Here is a 25861-nt window from a genome sequence, read left to right on the forward strand (position 1 = left end):
AATTCGAAACAGAAATTATGTAAAATTTAGAATTCAGTTTTATGTTTACATACCATCTTGCAAGATTCTATTTCATCAGTCAAACTCTGATACAAAATAGTAACAGAAGATGTGTTATGCTATTAATCTGCTTTTTTATTCATAAAATAATGATGCTTCCCTAAAATATCCACTTACTTTCACCTTATCCTACTTGGTGCTTTGCATGTGGGAAAGAGTTGTCTATTTTATCCACCAAAATGCTGATATGATAAATGAAAGCCTTTTTTTTCCCTAGAGAAAGTTTACTTATTTTTCTTGAAAATATAGCTTCCTCTTATGATGAGAAATTGTGTATCTCTATTTCTTTATTCTTGTTATTTTGTTTTGCTGAATTTGAAGAAGCAAAATGTGATATATTTGCTCTGGGCCTGCTAAAGGAGTTCATATGAAAAATATAGCATAGTTTTATGCAAGCTTAGTAATATTTTATTGCATGGTATTTTCTTTTTTTTTAATATACTTTTAGGTGCAGATTATTTACAATGATCAGTAGCCCGATTTGAACATGCAAGTATGCTTTGCTTACCTTTAGCTTAACATTATCTTCAAGCAGAGTTTAAAAATACTAGCACTGGGATTTAACTTTGTGTATGAACTCACCAGGTAATGAGTATTCAAATTGTTTGGTTTAGTTTTTTGTACTACAGTCCCACTGATACATTCTCCATAATGAAAAGCTGTTCAGGGGTATTAATAAAAAATGCCAATAGTCTTATATTAAAATTTAGCCTCTACTATAATTTATTTTATCAATAGTAGATATGTTCTGTACTGTGAAACTATGTTTACACTTGTAATGCCCATCCATGCTGACAATGGTAGTAATAGTGGAAGGCTCTTACAGCTGTCTTTTTCTCATTCAATTTTGAAGAAAAAATTTCACGTTTCCTATGTTATGTTAATCTTTTTCCTCCCTAGCAGTGTGAATTGCAAAAACAGACATTTTTCATCAAGATGAAACTAAGAAAAGCTGAAATTTTAAATAGCTGGATTAATTTTCATATGTGATTTATTGTTAAATTCTATTTTACTTTTCCTGAAATGTTTACATATTATTAAATATGCTTCGGGTTCTGCATTCTGAATACGTTTTCTCCTTTTCACTACCATTACTTGGATTCTTCTGTATCATATATCTTTGGCAATTTCTTTTATTTTTAAAATATGTTAACTGTTTCTAGATGAAGTGTTATAGGTATTAGAACACTGAACAGTATTTTTGAATATATGAACATCATTTAACTACATTTTAAGGTGACCGTTAATATAATGACACAATAATACATTAGCAAACATCATTATTATGTAAACATTATGTAAAGTTGCAAAATGTTAAAATGTATATCAAAGAATAATTTTTTAAAAAATGGAGTAAGTGGAGTCCAGAAAAATCTTTATAATTGGGGACAATATGTAATTACAACTGTAACTGTTGCATTATTAGACTGAAAAACAAGGGGAATTTATGATTTTTGTATTGAAATAATGAACTTGAATTTATGGACATCTAAGGCTCTACTAGTGATAAGTGAATTAATCTGTCTCTCATTATTGGCTGTTTTAGCTGAATTGCTATATTCTATGTCTTGATTAAATACTGCATTAAGGGTTAGTTACAGTACAGTACTTTAGTCATCATTGCTCTTGGAAGTTGTGTAAGGACCATCTGAGACCAATATTTCTAATTAAAAATGTGTTTGCTGTTAACTGAAGATAGTCAGGTGTGTTTAAAATGTTGATCGTGCCTTTGGGTAAGGTGACGTGGATTGTAATTTGTTCATTCCACCTTATGAGAAACTTGGAAAGGTGGTGAGTGTATCAGATTAGTGATGTATTTTTGTGTGAACAAACCCTTAAGGGAAAAACAGGATTTTATTTTGAGTTCCTTAACTGATAACTTTCAGTAGTTTAATATTATACTTCAAATTTAAGAGATAACCACTAAAATACCAGCCACATTATTAATGTTGTTTTGTTTCATTGTTTTAAAGTTGCTTTTGTTTAAATGGTGCCTTTGATAAAATGGGAGTATACATTATATGGGATTTCTGAAATGAATAGGGCTATTTTAGTACTTTTCATTGGATATTTTATTTTATGCACAGATTATGTGTGTTTTAATAATTTGGAAAAATAACCTGAGTCTTGGGTAAATTGTTTTCACTGAAATTATCTATTAAAAGATATTGTCCTTTTCCCTTCAGGCAATAAGCAACCTTTTGAAGATTGATTTAGAGATTTAGTTTTTGACCTCTTACTAAGTTGCAGTGATTCAGTCTCCTAAAAATTTCTGCAGCTTAATGCTTATAACTAAGCCACAAAAAGCTTTGCCACTTTGGCTGTTAAGCTTTAAGTTCAAGATTGGTAAATTATAGTCTCGTGTGCACATGAGTTACAATTTTCCTGCTTCGAGGGAGCTCTGAGCAACAAAGAATATTATTTGTAATTTGAAGAGAACCTTCTCATGAAAGTAGAGACAAACTTAAACACTTCTGACCCTTTTGGAGTTCAGACATCCAAAGAAACACATACCAATAAACTTCCTTGCACATGTTGCAGTGAACAGCTGGGCAAGCAAACTCAGAAAATCGGACTTTTCTTTTTATTATGGGAAAAGACGTTGGTGGGAGGATTACATACACATAGTGAAAGTGTTAATTGGATTATAAACAGCTACAAATCTTTTAATGTGACTGTAGCCTGACAGTCTGGTAGGATCCTGAGCATCTGGTCAGGCAGTGGGCAATTTTTTGTCCCCTCTGGCCATCATGTTCACTTCATCATTATTAAGCACTTCATAATGCTTTGAGCATATGTGTGTTTGTACTTGATAAGGAAGAAGGCAAAGCAGTTGAGAAGCATGAGGAAAGAGAGGGTAAATCACAATATTATAAATAAACATAGAGAGTATAGGAGAGAAAATCATATAATTAAAATCAGCAAAATATGTAATGTTTTCCTGTGATATAATTTGGATAAGATGCATTCTTAACTGTTACTGGGAAGATAAATACTTAAGTGTTTTGCCAGTCCAAATGCTTTTAACAAGAAACTCACTAGGCTGTCAGTCTTTAGATTAATATATTTTTTTTAAAAAATGAAGACCTTGCATATTTTAAATTTGATCTATGAAGTGATATATACATCTTGCACATCCCATTTTAGACATTTTAACAGAGATCTTTGGCTCTCTTGTATGTTTCTAGTCTGTTTATCTAATTGACTAATTTAAATATAAATGTACATTCTTGAGCTTCATTTGTAAGACAGTTAAAGCTGCTGAACTGTTATCTTCAACTTACATTTAAACTGTATGTTAAGCTTGCATTGTTTAACACTATGCTTTCACATCAGTTACTATAGTATTACAGCTAACCATAACTGATGCTTTGGATTGCTTTCTGAGTATATTTTAAGCATGGCTCTTGTTTTAATAAAATACCTCTTTAAAATGTAATACGGTTACTCTAGTTTCTGCTTTAATAGTTTATATTAATTATTGAAGTACAATAAGTATTATTTGGTAAATCATAATAATGCTTTAGCTTTACATATGTGGATATTATTTCTTCATTTCCTAGCTATAAATAAACAGTAATAGAGAACTGGAATCTTGACAAACAATTCTAGGCAAACCCAGTTAAAGGAATGTAATGGATTTTAAAAACAGCATATAAAATCAGTTATTTGAATAGTCTAACAAATGGAGCAAAAACCAAACAGATCACCTTACAGGTTTGAAATCACTAGTATGACAAACCAAAGCAGTATTCTTCTTTTTAGAAAAGCTAAATTATCTTATTCAAAAGTCAAACTTACCTAGCAGATGATCGATAATTTGTGGATGCAGTCTCTCCAAATACTGAGACTGGCTCCCCAGGTAGGAAGCTTTTTCTATTAGAAATGCATTCTGCACACTAGCTTTCCAATTTCTTTTTCTCTACTGTCTGTGTGGCTGCCTCATTTGCTGGTGCTGTTTCATCTTGTGGCTGCTTGCTTCCAGTTTACTCCCAGTTATTCCATATCCTTTGGGTTGACTCTGCATGTGATACTTAAATTACTCTTCTCTTAAGATGCTAACAGAACAAGAACTGGACTTTGCATCTTTCAGACAATAGAGGCAGACACATCAATTTTAGTTAACTCAAGTGTTCAGCATTTATCAAATATTAAATGAAAGCTAGAACACCCAGTAAATCGCATCTGCTTTTGCATATAAATTCCAATAGTGAAAACTTGTTTCTGTTTCAAAAAAATCCAGTATATCGAAGAAGTATGTTATCTCAAAAGGTAGGGTCAACAAAAATGGACTTCAGATTCTGCTTTAACTTTTCACCTGCACAGCCTGCATTTGGTAGGAATGTTGAACAGTATGCTCTTCTGTGCTTCTGTCAAACACAGATGTGAAATGCTGCTTACGAACAGAGGAGAAACTCCCCAGGGGTGTAGTATGTGTTGTGTCGTATCTCAAGACAGTGAGTATGCATGGCATCAATGGGTTGCTTTATATGAGCTATTTCAAGTCAGCCACTGAACTGATAGAATATTTTCCAGACATAATCTACTAATTATTTCTTCTGATGGTCAACAGTATCAGTAAACAGAGAATGCAAATAATTGTACAGGCTATTGTATGTCTATTCCTTGTTGAATAGCTTCTCAGCTCAGAAAACCAATTACTAAGAAATTAAACATATTTTTTTATAAGGAGGCATTTTACCCCTAAGTTAAACTCTCTTTTTGTACTTAATATCTCTAAATAGTAATAGCAAAAATCGCTATTATATTTAAAGTTTTTTTTTGAAAAATTACTGAGTTTATTGACTTATTTCACACTGTATATTTCAAATCCAAATCTTGTTTTCTTTAAAAAACGCTCTTAACCATGTCTCTGTAGATGAATGCTCCAGTCTTTCTTTTTTTCTTTTTTAATAATATATGTTTAGGATTGCAATATAATTTCTAGTCTCTTGCCTTTTCCATTTAAAATGTGGCTTTTGAATGCTTCCTGGGTATGATTTTCTTTCATATAATAGGAATCAGAAAAAAATAACAGAACTTAACTAATGTTCCATCTGACTGTCTTCACAGAGGAATTCTAACAACAGAATGCTCCTCTAACAGAAGGGATGTAATTTTTTTTTGCATGCAGTTTCTTGTACCCATGAAAGTTTATTCCAGAGATTTTGGAAAGCCTCAGCCACATCCTTTTTTGTTCCAGCAAAAGGCTAAGTTAGAAATAGCTCTTCCATTTGTGGAACATCAAAGTCACTGATAGCTAATTGCTAACAGAAATAAAAAAAAATGTAATAGGCTTGTGACCACCGTTTTAATATATATCATATTTTTGGTCCCATATCCAATTCCTTGACTGATTCCTCCATTTAATTAATAAAGTTTGTTCTAATTATGCCATCCATATATCTTTTCACTTTACACATGCTCAAAATTAGATAGCTTGGTCCTAAAGTATGCTTTTGCCTCTGTGAAATTGACCTGTGGTTATGAAGACAAATAGTTACATATAATAACCTTCATCTTTCTTACAAAGGCCAGGATCACAGCTACGATGTTTTAAAATGGGAATGGATTTGAAATGCTAAAGAATGTTCAGGTCACATGCTTGCAGAAAATTTCTGATTCAGTATAAAAGCCATACATTTGTATGGGTATGCAGGCCCACATGAAAATGTTGAAAAAATTATGTACCAATGTTAGTTAAGATCTGGACATTTAGCAGTTCAAAACTAATAAAGTTCTGAATAAATGCAAATGAAATGTCCTTTACAGTGTTAAGAGCAGAATTTAAAAAATAATGCTATATAGGTATTAGAAACAATTTTTGGTCCCACCTAAAACAATACCATTTCTGATAAATAAGCTGTCAAAATTATATCTACTACATTTGCCAAACACAACTGAGCAAAATTACTGACAAGAACAATTAATGTAAGCACTTTTCTCCTTCCTTCCTTCCTTCATTTAATTGTAATGGGTCATTTTATATATATACCATAGTCTTAGCTTTCTAGAGGATATACCTTGATACATAGTCTAAGCTGAGAAAAACCTGCCTGTTTTTCTCATCCCTACCTCCGAGGGATGTATGTTTAGCAAATTTAACTTGACCAAAGGGCTAGCGAGTGTATGGCAAACATTTACAATGATTGGATCTTACAGTAAATCTTAACAGATTAATTTGTGAGAGCTATGTTAGTAGAGAGTACTTTTCAAAGAAGAAGCCAAGAGAAGTGCTATATTGTGGCACGCTTGCAGTTGCCATGACTTTGGTGTTGCCTGGTCAAGTATATCTCCCACCTTACCTTCATTTTACATCTGCATCCATTCAAATTCCAGAGAGAGTTCAGAAGAGGGACTTGGAAGAGGAAAAGAAGTCCAAATAAATTTTGTTCTAATTTTATTTTGTTTTTTTGGATAACCTGCTTTGAATAGACTGCTGGTCTTTTTGGTTTCTATCTAAGAATAATGTGGACTGTTTAACCAGCAGTGCGCCCAACATAAGGATTTATGGGATTCTGGTGAGATTGAGAAAAGACTCCCCAAAGTCTTTGAGAGCAGAAAGAAAAGATCAGATGAGTTCTGAAAAGGAAAAGTTCCATGGGCCAGAAATAGAAGGAAGAAAAACAAAAGCTTTTATTTGTCTGGGGATCACAAGCCGATCCAAGGTTGCCTGTCAGATTTCTGAATTGTAAGTGATGGTAAATTGCCAGTTCATTTCATAAGCTTTTTTTCTTAACCTAGAGAGATAAACAGAAGGCCTATTAATTAGTAACATGAAGATGTGCTTATGTATCTGGAATTCACATTGTTAGGCACACATCAGAACGGGTGAAACACAAGCTGCTTTGCTATGCAAAAGAAGAGGCGCAAACTGCCCCCACAAAAGAATATAAACTCACTTTCTAGGAGCGAAGCTGAAAAAGTGAAAGTGCTTGCCACTGAAATTTGGCTGATACCCAAACTCTTTCTTCCAAACTTTGCAAACTGTAGTTTAAAAGGGGGCTGCAAAATCCAAGGAACCTGGGTAGCCCTACCTGCTTCAGTCAGATCCTTGAACCTACATAAAAATGTCCATTCAGGCATACAAACATTTATACCCTTGGAAACATAATTGAATAAAAATTTTATATGTTACTGGATTTTAACAGATTGTGTGTGTGTGTGTGTGTGTATTGCATGATCTAAATGGAAGCAAAAAAGGTGAAGGTGTATACATTTGAAGGAGATCTGCTGTTCAAATAACAGATATTTAGTTCTTTTTCTTTGTATTTTTTTTGCTAATTATATATACATATTATATTTTTTTGAAATTCTTGCTTTGTGAGGACTTAGGGCAGATAAAGTGATTATTTAGTATTTCCGTTTAAATCATTCTATTTTGTGAACTGAATATGTGATTACTGTCTAACTGAATTAAATCTTTCCTAAAGCTGTAATTTTAACATTTGGTTTAATTTTTTGTATGTTCTATTATTTTTGTCTAAGGGAACTAGATAAAATGTCATAAGCTATCAGAAGTTTGGAATTTTGTATGTACCCTGGTCAGCACTTCTTTACTCTCCTACCATTGGGCAGGAGATATAGAAGCATAGCCAGCTGCACCAACAGGCTGAAGAACAGTTTCTACCCATGGGCTGTCAGACTCCTGAATGGGAAATAACTCCATGTATGATAGACTTGCGGGGCCAGCGCGTTGTGCAATAAGTTCACATGGTGTAATAAGATTGTGTGTTTGTTATCACTGTGAGTTGTGTCGGGGGGGTGCATGAAGGGAGGCTTAGCCAACCTCATTGTACACATGTTGTACTTTGACAATAAAGGTTGGTTTGACATATATGACTATATATTATTCATGATGTTGCTGCTACTATTATTCTGTTTCCTAAGAGGAAATGTAAGTTTTCTTCAAATAAGTTAAAATATCTAGTCCAAATTCTTGCTTGATCCAGGTTCTGCTAAAGCATTTTGGACAGATGGCTGTTCGGTCTGTCTCTAAAGACCTCCAGTGAAGAGAATGTACCACTTCACGAGGCAGACTTTTCACTGATTAGCAACCCTTACTATCTGGAAATTGCTCTTAATATATACCCAGAACTTATTTTCCTGCAGTTTCAACCCATTGTTACTCTCGGTAACAAAAGAGGGTAAATATAAAGAACCTTTGGATATTTGAAGGGTATTTTATCTCAATCATTTCTTCTTTATACATACCTCATTCCCGGTTCCTTAACCATTTCTCACAAGACATGAGAAAGACCTTTCCAGTTTTTTCATTATTTTGGTAGCCCTCATCTAAACTCTCTCTAGACTGTTGAAAACATTTTTAGACCATGGAGTTCAGAACTGGAACAATGTTCCAAGTGAGTCCTGGCCAAGGCAGAATAAAGTGGAACAGTTACTTCCCATAGCTGCATTCTTTACTCTGATTAATACATCCCAAAACAGCATTTGCCTTTTTAATCAGCTGCATCATCCTGTTGGGTGATACTGAAGTAGAGCTGATCCTAGAACATCCAGATCATTTTTGCAGGTATTATTACTGAACTAAGTTCCCTAACTATACCTGTGCTTTTCATTTTTTTCAAATGCAAGACTTTACATTTCTCAGTAAATGTATTAAAATTCATTCTGCTTGTTTAATCCATTACTCAACCCTGTGTAGATATTTTTGAATATTTTTCTGTGAAAATGTCAACTCTTCCTTATAATTTTCTGTCATCTGCAACTTTAATAATGATGCCTTCTATCTTTTTATCCAGATCATTAATAAAAGTGTTGAATAACAGAGGGCCCAGAACAGCCTGCTGGCATTCCACTCGGCAATATTCTCTGAGCTTTTATGGAACCATTTATGAGTATCCTCTGGCTGCAATCATTCATACAATTATGAATCCAATAACAGGTGGATCTTCTAGCCTGTATTTAATCATTTGGTTATTGAGGATATCTTGAAGGACTCTCAAATGCTTTGCTAAGGTCAGAGTATATTGTTCAAAGCATTTCCCCAGTCTGTTATAATTAAACTTACATTTAAAATGGAAAAATTGTCTTGGCTTATCTGAGAATATAGTGATGGAATCATATGTGATTCTCTTCTCTAATCATCCTTTTCATATTATAGACAACAATAAGGCAAGTGACTTTAATTTAATTATTTTGTGATGTAACTAAATGTTCCTAGCATTTATATTAATTTAGTATACAAATCTTAATAGGAAAATATGTTAAAATGGAGTGGAGTGGGCTGAGTATAATCATGCTGGCCTCCATCTCACAAGTGATTGCTGTGATTTTATCCGTTGTATATATTGTTATTGTTAACTGCACACTTTAGAAGTGGACTATAATGTACTCTACTATAGTGTACTCTTAATGGGGCTTCCTTTGAAGATATTTCAAAGGAGTTCATATACTTGCAATAAGTATATGAAACTATACCTGTGACAAAGTGCAGTGGTCTACATGCTAACTAGATACCAGTTGCAGGTGCTGTACTGGTTGTCAGTTTGTTTCTGGTGAGATTCAGGATGTTGGTGATTACACTTAAAGGCCTACATACTTTGGTGCCTCCCTGTCTTTAAGATTGTGTACTCTAAATAGATTTTACCTGCTTAATATCTATGGAGATTCTCTATCATCAAGTTCATGGTTGTACCAAAGGTGCTTTTCAAGAGGCAACCGGACTGAAAATGTTTCACTTCTCATCCAAGAAACTTCTTCAGTTCTGGCTGAATGGTGGGGAATTCAGAACTAAAGAAGCTTCTTGGATGACAGGCAAAACATTTTCAAGAAAAACCTAAGAGAGTCCAACTGCTTTTTGAAAAGCAGATTTGGGATTTTACCTGCTTATAATTCAGGAATCCTCATTTAACAACCACCATTAAGACCAGTAACTTAATGACCACTAAATGAAGTGGTCTGTGACTGTGCTTATAATTTTACTTCAGCCTTCCTTTTTTTTCGCATTCTTCCATGTTTTTGAATGCTCACCCTTCTGCTAAGATAATTACATTTTTGGAGAGGAAGGGACTGCAAGAGAGTAAGTGGGCACACAATGAGAAATACACATTGAAATGAATGCCCTAGCACTGGCTGTTTGCCTAACATGCTCACATCCAAGTCCCCAGTTCCTGTAGGAGGTAAGTCCAAGAGACTCAGAGGTGAGGATTCAGAACAGCAAGTCCTCTCTTGGGAATAATTTCCCACCAAATATAAGAATTGCAAACTCCTATCTAATATTCAGGGAGTTTTTAAATGCAGTATGTGGATCTTTCAATGTGTCTTTGAGATTTAGGCAAGATAGATGTTTGGAATGAATCCGGCTGCTTTTGCATTGCAAGGAAATTTGTTTTTGTTTTAAGGTGTAATGATTTATGTTAATGGTATTGCAATATAAATTTGGTAGGCTTGATTGTTTGATATTTTGTGAATTACATTTTATACATTGCATTCTTTGTTGTAAAGTCCCTTAGACTCATAATGATAGATACAGCATAAAAGCATTTGTAGTAAATAAATATTTTTTTTAAAAAAAATAACCCACAAGGAAAAGTAGGAATAATATGACTTAATAAAATGTCTATCTCATGAAGCTACAAGAAAAATTGAGAGTTTGATGTAGCTATAGATATTAACTCCTAAAAAGCAATAAAATCCTTAGAATAGAAGAGCTTAACATAAAGCTGTGGAATCTTTCTCTAGACAGATAAAAAAATATTAAGAGACATTTCTCAGCCTTCCTTACCTATATAGTTTTCATTACAACTTGAAAAATATAGCTCCTTGGAACCCTATTTCAGGCAAGGAAATCTGAATGATTTCTTATTTATGATATGAAAAGCTAGTCATTCCTCAGGGATTGCAAATGACTCTAGAAGCACAATATGGCTACATTGCTTGGTTAATCTGCCCTACCTTTTTAAATCTTGCTGGCCTATGTGAAGAGGTTGCATGTGATAATAATATGAGAAAAATGTACGTGATCTACAGAGAAACCAGATGATGATGAAAGTTTATGATTATATAGTAGAAGACTGGAAAACTCTTTCTTTGTGAGTTAAAGATATTTATTTGTATTTATTTATGTCATTTCTTCGTAGTGTAACAGTCGGCAAAACAGATAAATAAAACAACATTGTGATAAAATTTTCACTTATGCAATGCCAGTCTCCAGAGTCCTTCCATAATTATAACATTTTAGCAATTTCATTATTCAGTTTGTTGAATACCAACAACATTAAAGCAGTTGTAGATAAATAAATACATTATAGCAAATGCCCATTCTGTAGAGAGTATAAAAGATGGCCTTGATAGAGATGTACAGGAACCACATTACTTAGGCAAAAGGGGTTGAAATGTCTTTTAAATTGAGAAGAAAATGACATTTGGAAGTGGTTCAGACAGAAGCCTTGCTAATTCACTGAACTACAAGAAGGAGGAAAAGGTATGGAATAATCAGACTTGCAAGATTCTTTTATTCAAGCTAATCTCAATAAAAGTAGTTTTTTCTTCCTTGTTAAGTTGATTTCCTGGTCTAGTGAGGCTGACATATTCTCATTCCTGGGGAACAGCTGTTTCATAGGAGGAGCTATTGATGACTCCCCAACATTGCAGGTAATGGGCTGGAATTTGATACTACCTTGTCTATAGATATGGGTACTCTGGGTTTGCATAAATTAGATTATATTGATGGTTGCTGCTTTTTGGGAGATAAAAGAACCTGCTACTGCTCTTGTCAGATCCTCATGTTTCTATGCTTTGTCCTTATTTAGTTTTGGAAGTATCCTGATACAAGTACATGATAATATTTCTATGATTCCATCTTCCCACACATGTCATCCATTTGGCATCATTGCCATTGATTGTAGATCTGCAAGCTCAGATATGTTGGTTCTCAATTCATGTGGAATGGTGCTTTCTTTTTTGATTTTGCTGAAGTTACTTGTGATATAATACATTTGGTTCCAATATAGTAATATATGGAGGATTGCAGGGGTCAGAATCTAATTTCATCCATTGCAATTCTTGCATTAATAAGAATTATGTGGTCCTTACACCAATTATATGAAAAGGAGTTATTTCTAAAGAATTGCTGATTTGTTCCTACCCCTATCTGATTACCAAGTCATTGTCCAATCTTCAAGTTGTTCCTTCCAGATTAAAAAAAAAAGGAAAATGGCACCCTCAAGAAAATTTACTAATTGAATACCATTCGATTGGCTGTCAGTCAGTTTCAACAGAGCCAAGAGATCAAAAGTCTGCCTGATATTTTCCTTTTTTCCTTAAGATTATACTATTGATCTTTTTGTCCTCTTCCTACGTAAGTATACTCAATACCATCAGGTCTTTGTTCTTATTTTAAAACCTGTAACTGGTATGGACATTTGTTTGTTCTTTGGGCAGATATTCTTTTTCTATTGGGCCCCAAAGACATTTTTGCCCTAAAATTAACCAAAGATTCATTTGGTCTCCATTTTTCCCCTTGAATTGTCTCTACATTTATGTATATCTCTTATTTCTCAAGCTAGAGTTATTGATCTTTTTTTCCTTTTTTAACTGATAAAAGTACAAGTTGAGTCGAAAACCTTCTTCACAGTTGTAGCTTCATAATCTGTTCCAAAGGCAGTTCTATATGCATTACAATAATCCAGTCTTTAGATTATCAATGTTTGCATCACAGTAGCTGAGAAGAACGTAGAGTAGCTTAATAGGCACTCATAGTGATAGAGTCCTTCTTTTTAAATATAATTATGTGAAATATCTAACTGCGTTTTATGGCAAACTTCATAAAATTGTGTTAATAAGTTAATAAAACTATTATTATAAAGAATAGAGGGAGTTAATATAAAACATGCATTAGATGCTTAAAACATGCTGCTGTCATGGGTATATTGATATTCCATGGAGCAACAGAGAAAGCCCACTTCAAATTTGCCAACGATCAGCCATCTGCAATGTGCACTATGGAGAGCAAAACCTTCCCTGTAGTTAAGCCTCAAGATATTTTTCTGAATTAACACTTGAATTTTGAATCTTGCTCAACAGAGGACCAGCAGCTACTGCTTATCTTTTGCAAATGTAATTAAGAACCCTAAACAGCAACATAGTGATTAAGAGTTTCATAACTGAAGCAGTTTACAAATACTCCAAATAAGCAAATAATGAAATAGCTTCTTCAGTAGCTATAGCTTCATGATCGGTTCCAAGAACAGTTCTATATACATTATAGTGATTCAGTCTTGAGATTATCATTGTTTGAATCATAGTAGCTGAGAAAAGAATAGCTGTTAATAGGTGCTCATAGAAATTGTGTAGGCTTCCAGCAATAATAATGAATGCAGGAGCATTTGCAAATTGTGAACAACAGAGTGGATAAAATTCTATTTTAAACAGGTACTTCTTCTAATGCTAGACTGGAAATTACTCATTCACAATGCCTCACTCTTGTTGGCATCTGGATTGACTTATTGATTGATTCTTATTGACCGTTGTCCACTCCACCACTTCTTTGAAGCAGGGGTATAGGCTATGTAAAATCTCTCCTGATTCAGATACATCACAGAGAAATAAATAGTAGGTGTCATCAATATACTGATGACATTTTTTCCTCAGTCCTCTAGAGAATCATCAAAGCTTGGTTAACCATTCTGAGTGGCATGTTATAAATATATACCGTATATTCCGGCGTATAAGATGACTTTTGAGAGCGATGAAACAGCCTCCGAACTCGGGGGTCGTCTTATACGCCGAGTCATAACGTTTATTTATTTATTTATTATTTCCGGCGTATAAGATGACGTTCTAGGCATACGACTCGGTGTCGATCATCTTATACGCCGGAAATGACGTCATTTCCGGTGTATAAGATGATCGACACCGAGTCGCATGCCTAGAAAGTCATCTTATACGCCGGAAATAACGTTATAAACTACGTTTATTTCCAGCGTATAAGATGACTTTCTAGGCATGCGACTCGGTGTCGATCATCTTATACGCCGGAAATGACGTTATTTCCGGCGTATAAGATGATCGACACCGAGTCGCATGCCTAGAAAGTCATCTTATACGCCGGAAATGACGTCATTTCCGGTGTATAAGATGATCGACGCCGAGTCGCATGCCTAGAAAGTCGTCTTATATGCGACTCGGCGTCGATCGTCTTGCGACCCGGCGTCGAACTCGGGGGTCGTCTTATACGCCAGGTCGCCTAATACGCCGGCATATACGGTAGCTGCTTCTTATTTCATGATCTCCTGAACTTCAGGAATAGGTTTGCTGCAAGGACTGCAAAAGGTTTTAAGTTGGGAAAAAGACTCAGGGGTTCTTGGGAGGTTGATCACTCAGTTTCATATTCTTGGTAAATCTTTTGATGAATGGCAAGTTGCAACCTTTCAATGGTATTAGAACAATGTAGATTTACTTTAATGTTTGGAAAACAATGCATTTTCACCCTTTTCTGAATTAAATGCAGGGCAGGCAGTTATTGCCAGCCCGAATTCTAGTAATAGTGCCATCATTAAGCATTTTTTTTAAAAGATCAGCTGTAGGAATGTCAACTCTTTAATAAATTTTAATAACAGGATTATGGTGTTGGCAGGATTACAGCAGTGCGTGTTCTTTGTCTTTTTCTCTATCTGACTCTTCTAGTTGCCATAACAACTTGATTGTACCAAAGCATTTCCTACTTATAGTTAAAGTCCTTTCAACACAGCTGTTATGAAATGCATATTTTTAGGAATTTATCATTTATATCTATAGCCCCAATGCAAAGTGTACCTTTTTTAAATAAAGAAATAGATCCCTTTGTAATGATTAAGTTGACAAAAAAATTGGACCACCCAGAGAGCATGTGATCATCTCTGAGTAGCAATAGTGACTTCAGTATACAGGAAAAGAAAGTAAGCATTAGTTAGTCTTTTTAAATCAAAGAAATTATCAGTATATTGTACTTATTGAAAGGGAGCGTGCGGCATTTCTTGTTTTCTTTCAGTCTAAGTTCAAATGAAAAACTGCTTACATATATTTCTGATCCCATATCTCTCCAGGATATTTTAATTTTGGGGTGGTATAGAAGAGTTCTGCTCTCATATTTAAACACTCTTTGAGATATATAATTAGATGATCGTCTGATTTTCTATTAAAAATGAACACCTCAAAATAGCTTCCCAAAATTGAAATAAATTTATTAGCTAAAATAATGATATCTACATAGATCCAAATTAAGTTCTCCTCCAAGACTGTTTAAGCTGCAAAACAAACAGGTCAATAGGCTAAAAAATCTGGAGCAGTTGAAATAAGAGCTGGGGATCTGCAATTTTTGCCAAGTCAACCCTGTTCTTCTTTGCCTCCATCATCTTTTATTTATTACATTGGAGTTTCTCAAGTATGGCTGCTTCAGACCTGAACCCAAAATATTGTATTATACTATAAAGCTGGCAAAAGGAAATCTTCTCCACTGTGTATCTCTCAGCAGCTTCCAGATTGTTTTATTTAGATTGTATCAACTGATGTCATCCCATTGCAAAGTTTCTGCTAGTTTTAGAACCTTATTACTATGCAAGTGTAAAATTCATTACATAATTCTGATTCATGTGAATGAAGCTCATAAATTATCTTTATGTCAAGTACTCCTTGGTTAAGTCAGCCAGATGTTCAGACTGGTTTTGGCATTTTTTCTACCTATCGAGTCCTTACCCAGGACCTGGGATAGGCAGATGTGGATATTTGATGGTATTACAGATATCGTCACAGGATGGAAGCAGTTCTTAGTAAGGCCGCCTTTTGCAGTTGACTAATAGCGAATTTGTCAATGCCAATGGTATTCAAGTGGTGCTCCAGTTGTTTTGGGATTGCACCCAAGGCGCCTATGACTATTGGTACTACCCTTGCTTGCTTTTGCCACAGTCTTTCTATTTCTATTTGTAGGTCTTTTGTTAGAGAATTTTAATTTCTCTATTGGTGAAAAATAAATCAGAAGCTCTCACAGTTGACTGCATTTAGCTGATTCAAAATAACTTCTTTATATCAAAATATTTACATTACCATACATTCTTCTTTACAGCAACATAGCTTAATTGAAGACTTCTTACAGAGACAAAACTGAGACAAAACTTGAGACTGGAAATCCAACTCCTAACTCAATACTCTTTTTGCACAGACTCAGTAGCACTTTCTTCCCATTGGCTGAATGAGTTACCACATGACTCTTCCTGTTCATGAATACTCCAACATCTTTGTATTTTGTTAACTTCTCCAGTTCTTTCTCGTCTATTCTGCTGTCTTCAGGCACTGCCACGTCCACTATCCAGACTTTTTTGTCTTTCTTATCGACAATTGTTAAGTCTGGGGTGTTATGTTGCACGTGCTTGTCTGTTTGAATTCTGAAGTCCCAGAGCAGTTTAATTTTATCATTTTCTATGACTTTCTCTATTTTATGATCCCACCAGTTTTTGCTTACAGGCAAATGACATTTTTTGCAGATCTTCCAATGCACCATTGTTGCTACTTTGTCATGCCGCTTCTTGTATTATTATTATTATCGATCATCGCACAGTCAGCCAGATGTTCAGACTGGATTTGGCATTTTGTCTACCTATCGAGTCCTTATCCAGGACCTGGGATAGGCAGATGTGGATGTTTGATGGTATTACAGGTATCGTCGCAGGATGGAAGCAGTTCCTAATAAGGCCGCCTTTTGCAATTGACTAATAGCGAATTTGTCAATGCCAATGGTGTTCAAGTGGTGCTCCAGTTGTTTTGGGATTGCACCCAAGGAGCCTATGACTATTGGTACTACCCTTGCTTGCTTTTGCCACAGTCTTTCTATTTCTATTTGTAGGTCTTTGTATTTTGTTATCTTCTCCAGTTCTTTCTCTTCTATTCTGCTATCTCCAGGCACTGCCACGTCCACTATCCAGACTTTTTTGTCTTTCTTATCGACAATTGTTAAGTCTGGGGTGTTATGTTGCAGGTGCTTGTCTGTTTGAATTCTGAAGTCCCAGAGCAGTTTAATTTTATCATTTTCTATGACTTTCTCTATTTTATGATATTATTATTATTATTATTTGCTCATCTTTTTTAAAGCTGGAGATGGGGGGATCTACAAGTTGATCATTCTTTTCCCAAGTGATAATATGAAAAAAAAATAAAAAAAACCAGAAAGTCTCATCCTGTCTACAGTCTTTAATATAGTTGCTTCATACATTTATTTATTTTGCAATTTTCTGATTTGACCTGTCAAAAAATAATGTATAATTACAATCAGGGTTCCTCCTCTGGTGAATATTGCACAAATTTTAATTCACTATCGTGCAGAGAGCCCCATGGGTTCCCCATTTCTCCCTCTTGGTCCCCATGCCAGAGGCTCTACTAATCCTCAGAAAAAATTTTGTGAGCATGATGGGGAAATGCACATAAAAGTGGCAATTTAATTCAGTGGTATTTCACATAAAACTCATAGAACTGAATAATTAAATCTGGAAATTCTAAAATATGAACGTCAGAAAACAAAAAACTTTTATTTAAAGATTTATGTGTCAAAAAGTGTTTTTAATTTTATATTGTTATTTAAAATATAAATTAGAATTTTAATTAACAGAAGAATCTCATTCATGGTTAATGTGTTTCTTGTCTTTAGAATGACTAGATTATAACAGAATGGTGCAAAATACTAATTTATAAAGATATTTATCATCAAGGTGGTCTGTGTTTGTTCTTTGTTCGTGTATATTACAAAACCATGTTTCCAAAGAGTGCTACAAATTATGCTCTCATATCATTATTTTTTTAGCTTCTATTACTAGTTGACTTTTATGTGGCACTAGGCAACCTGTAACCATTGGTTCATTTAGAGATATTTATTTACCTAAACAGAGAAACTAAATGACTTTGGGTAGCCAAAAATGAAGTGGGAGCAGGAGTGACTTCTGACTTCCTGTAGTTTCCCCATTTAATTTTCTTGTTGAAAGCTGACAGCAAGTGTTAGAAATCTTCCTTCCTTCCTTCTTTCCTTCTTTCCTTCTTTCCTTCCTTCCTCCCTCCCTCCCTCCCTCTCTCCCTCCCTCCTTAATTAATTAATAAACCATAGACCATCCAATCAGATCTGAATTCCAATAGAGTTTTAAAATGTCAAAAAGTTTGGCAATTTATAAATTTATTATGTTTCCCTGCATTTCATGAATATTTCATTTCCTCAAACAACTTTCAGTGTGATAATGCCAAAACATTTTAATAAGAAAATTGTGTAAATAGGAGTAAGCAGTCATTCACATTCAATATTAATTCATAATATAATTGCTTTGGGTTTGGTTTATGTGTGAATCTGGACATTATGATTTTTTTCAAGAATTGTAGCTTTTACATTTTCAACTTTTACCTTTTTCTCTAGTCTAACGCAAATGTTGAGTATAAATAAGATGTGTATAAATTTTAAAAATAGTTGGGCATCTACTTGATGTTTTGGAAAATAATTCACTGCATTTAACAGTTCTCACCCTTGCAAAATGAAATTTGTGTCAGTATTCACTCTATAATGAAGAAAATACTACTTAAATATTACCCTGAATACATACAGAATACAGAATAACAGAGTTCGAAGGGACTTTGGAGGTCATCTAGTCCAACCCTCTGCTCAGGCAGGAAACCCTATACCATTTCGGATAAATGGCTGTCCAGTCTCTTCTTAAAAACTTCCAGTGTTGGAGGATTCACCGCTTCTGGAGGCAGGTTGTTCCACTGGTTAATTATTCTAACTGTCAGGAAATTTCTCCTTAGTTCTAGGTTGCTTCTCTCCTTGATTAGTTTCCATCCATTGTCCTGTCTTCAGGTGCTTTAGAGAATAGATTGACTCCCTCTTCTTTATGGCAACCCCTGAAATATTGGAACACTGCTATCATGTCACCCCTAATTCTTCTTTTCATTAAACATGGAGGTGAGCAGGCTGTATGCATATCAAGAATACATAATTTCTGAATTTACAGTTCAGATCCTGTGTTAAAGCAGACAGTGTTTATGGTTTGAACTTTTATACTGGCATGTGGATTAGATGCGAGGATTGTTTTTTTTAATTGATTATCAAGATTGCTAATTGGAGATATTTAATCATATTTTTATGTGAAAGACATAATGTCAGCTATATTTTGAAAAGCTACGGTAAGTTTAACTTACATAAATCTCCAGAAGAATGAAACAGTTTATTTGAATCTTCTCCATTTTTAGGTAAACGTAACTGATCTAAAATCTTAAAAATATACTTTTTTTCTGCACAGACTCCTTATGTTGGCTTAGAATGTAGGCTTGAGCATTCTAAGGATTTGTCAAATAATGTAGACTTGTTTTCTTGCTTGATTGCAATAGACCAAAATGACAGAAAGAACTTTGCCTTGTATTGACATTTTAAATATTTAAGGAATAATATCTAAATATAGAATTGGAGGGACATTGAAACGAGCTTTCCTAAATTTTTGGAAGAATTTGCAATGTAACAATAGTACACTATTTTGAATGCAATCACAGACTTACTAATTTGATTTATTTAATGGGACTTTCAAATAATATATTGATTTTCATACCGGCAGGCAGCAGGGTTTTTTCCCATTGTGCAATTTCATAACTTATAATTATGCACAACAGTTACCATAAATGGTCCCTTTAAAAAGGCAAATTGTTTAAAAATGATAAGGACAATAGAAGGAATGTAAAGAGAAAAGGAAGCTTAAGCTTAAATACAGTTTTTTGGTTAGAATGAGTTTGTAAGTGGTTAAGTAAAAGTTGTGCCAGAAAAAGAAAAAGGAGGCAAAGATTTTGAGTTATTCTTGTCATATTAAACAACTTCAGGGTCTATGTTCAGCATATGAAGTCTTATATGCTTATATGCGTCTGTCATCCAAGATAATAAATAGTTATAAACCTATTCCTGATCTTGACTTGAGGAGTAATGAGGATATAATAATATATCCTCAATCAGTCAGATAAAAATGCTATCATGTTCCTTCTTATGATAACCTTCTGCCATGGAAAGTCTTAAATTTTAATCAACATTATTTTTTTCAAAGCGTTTAGTCTTTAGAGATCTGTTTCATAGCTAATAGATGAACAGAATTAAATATAAAATTTTGGACATATTAAATGATTTATTATATCAAATGTATTTAACTATTCCCATATTTGTATTAAGAGAGCTACATGACATATTGGAATGTGTATTCTTTTAAAAATATTATTTTTAATTTTAATTAAAAACTTTTGTGATTTTTGTTAGAAAATAAACTTGGCTTGTTGTAAATCCATTCTTCAGTATTTTTAGAACATATTTTCTGTTGCCATACTTTTCTTAAGTGTATATTCCTGTTAGTAAACTATTATAGCGGACATAATTTAAGTAATCATCAGGATCTAAGGCAGTGGTTCTCAACCTTTTTAATGCCGCGACCCCCAACCGATTATAAGTCGAGGACTACTCAACCAGTCGTAAGTCGAGGACTACTCAACTGGTGCAGCACCGTTTGCAGAATGGAACTTTTGGCGGGCTCAGCAGGACAGAGACAGCCTGGACAATTCCTATTGGCTTTTGAAATAAAAGGGAGTAGCACAGCTAAGGAAAAGGGGAAAAAAATGGCGGACTGCGTTGTTTGGCGACCCCCGTGAAATGGTCGTTCGACCCCAAATGGGGTCCCGACCCATAGGTTGAGAACCACTGATCTAAGGGAAAGAGGTCATATATGATAATAATGAAATAAAATTGAATTAGTTACCAGACTTAAAGATGATCATTTAATTATAGCACACTTTCTGTTTCAATTATAGGGCACTAAAGATTTTTACTGTACCTAAAGAGAACTTGTTCTGGATCTTTTAAAGTGATTAATGATTATATGCTTCCTAATATTTTCAGTATGTTGTAATTTCACCATCTTAATTAATCTGCATTTTTCGTATATGCTGTTTATTATTTTTTGAGTTTATGCTATTATTATAGAAAAATAAGTTGTGATTAGCAGACAGATATGCATGACTTGATTTCCCATCACTTGTTTATTGAATACTTTCAAGTTGAGCATAGAACATTCTAGTTTAGGATAAGTAAGCCAGTTCAATATAAAGGCATCAGGCTAGAAATTGGGAAACTGAGTTGTAGTTCCACAAAACCAATTGGGTGGCCTTGGGCCAGTCACTCTTTTTCAGTCTTCGGAAGGAGGCACTGGTAAACCATTACTGTAATCTTGCCAAGAAAACTGCAGGGACTTGTTCAGGCAGTTGCCAGGATTCAGCACTAACCCCATTAAAAGAAAAAAAAATGGTTGATCTGTCTGTGATCTGTCCATGAAAGCCAGCTGGATGACCTTCGACCATGCACTCTCTCTCAGCCCAACTCACTTCACAAGGTGGCTGTTGAGAGAAAAATAGGAGGAGGAAGGTGTGTTGGATATGTTTGCCCCCTTGAATTATTTGTAAAAATAATAAAGGGGGTATACAAAAAACAAAACAAATTGTTTTTATGTAGGAAGTTCCATTTGACATTGGAATGATGATGATGATGATGATGATAAAGTTGGAATGGACCTTGGAGGTCATCTAGTCCAAACCCCTGCTCAGGCAGGAAACCCTATACCATTTCGGACAAATGGCTGTCCAATCTCTTCTTAAAAACTTCCAGTGTTGGAGCATTCACCACTTCTGGAGGTAGGTTGTTCCACTGGTTAATTGTTCTAATTGTCAGGAAGTTTCTCCTTAGTTCTAGGTTGCTTCTCTCCTTGTTTAATTTCCATCCATTGCTTCTTGTCCAGCCTTCAGGTGCTTTGGAGAATAGCTTGACTCCCTCTTCTTTGTGTCAGCCCCTGAGATATTGGAAGGCTGCTATCATGTCCCCCCTCATCCTTCTCTTCATTAGACTATACATACCCAATTCCAGCAACCGTTCCTTATATGTTTTAGCCTCCAGTCCCCTAATCATCTTTGTTGCTCTTCTCTATACTCTTTCTAGAGTCTCAACATCTTTTTTATATTGTGGTGACCAAAACTGGATGCAGTATTCCAAGTGTGGCCTTACCAAGGCATTGTAAAGTGGTATTAATACTCCACGTGATCTTGATTCTATCCCTCTGTTAATGCAGCCTAGCACTGTGTTGGCTTTGGTAATTGAGTGTAGACTTTATGAAGCTTTTAAAAATTGCCCCTACCAATTAAAATAAATTCGCCCATAGACTGCAATATGAAATAACTTCAAAGAGGATCATATATAGCATGTACAATAGTAAGGAAGGGAAAGAAATATTTTTGTTTGGGGAGATATATTTTAGGGTGAAAATACTTTCATATCTGTTTCTTATATTTGTGATGTTCAATAATTATGATGAGGAGAGGCATTCTTGAATAGTACAAGCAATTAACATCTTTCTTTTAGAAGAAAATGCTATAATTTTTTTTAGGGTGAGGTAAGGGGGAGAGCCGAGCTGTTAATGCAATTTAAGCTGAAACCATGGCAGAGAGACAGTATTTTCGTCTTCTATTATTTCAGTGCAAAATCACCTCTTCATTTTAATACAAGAAAAGGGAACTTGGAGCTCCATAACTGCAGTTTAGACTCCAGTTTCCATAACCCCCAGCCTGCTTTCTGCTATGTTATCTTTTCCTGATCAGTTTTGGCAGTTATCAAATGAGGTTTCCCTATCAACCAGGTTAATGATAAATGGCTCCTTGCCTTCTTGAGAACTGTTAGTGACTTTCAAGTTCTCTAGTCCTTCCTGAGGTGGGCATTATCTGAAATGGTCTCCTCATGACTTTGACATCAAACTGGTCAGTCCTAGAGGAGATCAACCCTGACTGCTCTTTAGAAGGCCAGATCCTGAAGTTGAAACTCAAGTACTTTGGCCACCTAATGAGAAGGAAGGACTCCCTGGAGAAGAGCCTAATGCTTGAAAAGATTGAGGACAATAGAAGAATGGGACAACAGAGAATGAGGTGGCTGGATGGAGTCACTGAAGCAGTAGTCATGAGCTTAAATGGACTCCAGAAGGTGGTAGAGGACAGGAAGGCCTGGAGGAATGTTGTCCATGGGGTCACGATGGGTCGGACACGGCTTTGCAACTAACAACAACAGAAGAGAAAAAATGAGGAAGAGAGCTCTGAGGGAGATGGTTTCTCCAGACTGTCCAACTTCCTTCCTCTTTAACTATCTAATTTAGAAGACAGTAGGAACTAATTAGACGAATTCTGTGGAATAATTTCTTAGGACTTCTAGAACTATTTTATATTTAATTCAGAAGAAGATAGGAACTAAGAAGAAGGAAGTAGTCTATAGGTGGCAATTAAAGTTTTGGGCTGGGGCTCCATAATGGCTTTTAGAAGGCAAGAGTAGAATTACATAATCATATTTTTTACTCAGAAGATGGAGGTGCAAAAATCAATTTAGTCCTAGCATCACAAATAGAACAAGAGCAAAACATTTAAGAATATTTCCCTGTGATGAATATATAAATTTAGTAAAAACCAATAGGAATAGGACACAAATGTACATTGAATAATCTTAGAGTGACTCCAATAAAATAAGCAGCAAAAGGCATCCCTCTGAACTCTATTTGAGCTTTTCACTAAGATTTTCCATGTGTAAATGAAAGTTAACCAGAACTGGAAACATACTTTTCTTCTCTCTGAGGCTTGTTATCTATTAGTTGCCTAGCAACCATGTCTTGCATACATGCAAGACATTACTTTATATTCCTTCTTTGCTTTGTGTTTTTAAGCATGAAAACTAATAGAAAATCAGAAGACTGAATATATCTATGCTTATCAATATCTTCACAAATAAATATATATAAATTATTTGCTTGAAAAGAAGAATAGAGCACTGCTAAATGAAATAGGAGTATGATTCAATTATGGAATTATACTGAACTAATTTATATGTTACTAATTTGACTTTGAGCTTCTAATCTTAATTTCTATTTGGAAAGTCATTAAAAGCACTATTCAGGATCAAAAGGATGTACATGTTTTCTTCATTCCTCTTCTCAAATTAAGCAATTTGAGCGATTGCCTTGAAGGTCGTCCAAAATGATGTGTTTTAGCTTTATAAGGAATGTAATGAACAATTTTTAGATAGATAGCTTCTCTAGTTCTATACAAGGCAATTTGGATCTTGTCAAAAATATTTTCTGTTTAAATTCCCCCATGTTTGAGTATTTAATAATTATGTATTTATTTTAAACTTAAAATTGTTTTTTTAAAAATATGGACATTATCACTGAAGATGCTGCAAGCCATTTATTTTCTCTTGCTCTGGGACCTGGAGGAACAATATGCGTAGGTCTATATCTGCATGAAAAGTGAAGATAAGGTTAAAAAAAAGAAGTTTTTTTAAAAATGTGCTGCTTCTAGTAACTGATACTTTTTCAAATGAGGTAGAAATATGTACCTTCTTCATTGTGTGAATTCAAATGAAGTTCAGGGAAGAAAATGGCATGTGTAACAGCATATTGGGAGAGGAGGAATGATCGATGTGTATAACTCAGTCAAATTATTTAATGCATTAAGCAAATAAAATATAATAAAAGTAAAAATATGTGGTAATGGGATGTTTCCTTCTTCTGTCTCTTTTATATTCTCATCCATCCTTTTGATTTTTTATACACATAGGTTTCATATCTGGTAGCTGTATATGTGGATTAGAGCAGTGCACCTACATATTCTTCTCTATACAGGCTAAAAGTAAAAGTTGTCCTGAATATGTAGCATTGACCTTGCCACTTGTCAATCTGAAGTGTTTTCTCTTTCTTACGAGTGGGTTGTACTGGAGAGAACTGTATAATGATGGCATGTGAATTAAATTAAATGGGATTTGGTAAAACACTGAGGAGAGGCGAAAATTGGAATTATGCTGTGTTGTGTGCTAGAAATAATAATTAAACCTTCATTCCAAATCTGCTCTTTTCTACTTGAAGAGGTCTCAAAAAGCTGCCTTCAGTGGTTTCCACCTGTGATTGATAGAGATTGCTGAATTTGGCAGTGCACAGTAAACATACAGAAGAGCAGCCTAAATGCAGTGAGGAATATGTGAACATGAAGATTATTTTCCTGACATGCTGTTTAAATTCATTATTGACACTTGAGATCATATTCAAGTTTCCACATTTTATTCAGTGTAGATTTAAAAAGTGGCAGCTGACATTTTAATTACAGCATGGTTTTCAATTCTTTCTTTTCTTTACTTGATTTGCTAGTCAATGGAGAAAGCTTTTCTTATCTTTGCTAATAGCTGTATTATTATATGAGTATGCTGTATAATTTAAGTAGATACGTTTGGGGTGAGCTGAATGAGATTGTACACCTACCAGGCAGAAGTCTCCTCAATGGGGAGGTGCCCTACCATCAATTTTTGAAAGCAGCATTAATAAATTAAATGAAAGGAAAGAGTCATCATGTTCAGGTGTAAAAGGCTATTGCTTTTTAAAATCCCTTTTGAGTTGTATACAGTGAAATCTAATAATAATAATAAAAATAGACTGTAGCGCAGGTCCAGATATATTGTCTCACACTGGGATGTTAATTCAAACTGATCTCATGGTTGAGACAAATATGTCCCTGGAGAAACTGCACTGCTTTTCCTTGAATTGTAGATCCTTGTGCCATATTACAACTATCCTGCTGTTCAAAACTGCTTTTTCATGCAGTGGTGAGGCTGTTAATAGAAGAAGATAGCTTATTGAAAAGGTGTTTTGAATGAAGATTCATTCAAAAGATCAAGATACACTAGGTTCCATTTAAAGTATTATTTATTTACTTATGTCTTAAACAAATTTGCATA

At 34.5% G+C, this 25861-nt stretch overlaps 2 protein-coding genes across 3 annotated transcripts in view; one reads left to right on the forward strand and one right to left on the reverse strand.

Annotated features, from left to right (window-relative positions):
• CHRM5 (cholinergic receptor muscarinic 5) overlaps positions 1–4402 on the reverse strand; it is a 73866-nt gene extending 69464 nt beyond the window's left edge. Inside the window, exon 1 of the mRNA XM_039341607.1 lies at positions 3862–4402. The gene's annotated coding sequence lies outside the window, so the exon portion shown is untranslated. The remainder of the gene's footprint in view (positions 1–3861) is intronic.
• Positions 1–25861, forward strand: part of AVEN (apoptosis and caspase activation inhibitor) — a 134654-nt gene that overhangs the window by 63229 nt on the left and 45564 nt on the right. The window lies entirely within an intron of this gene.

This window comes from Crotalus tigris, unplaced genomic scaffold (genome assembly GCF_016545835.1).
Source record: "Crotalus tigris isolate CLP2741 ecotype Arizona unplaced genomic scaffold, ASM1654583v1 scf7180000017771.5222438, whole genome shotgun sequence".
Lineage (NCBI taxonomy): Eukaryota > Metazoa > Chordata > Lepidosauria > Squamata > Viperidae > Crotalus > Crotalus tigris.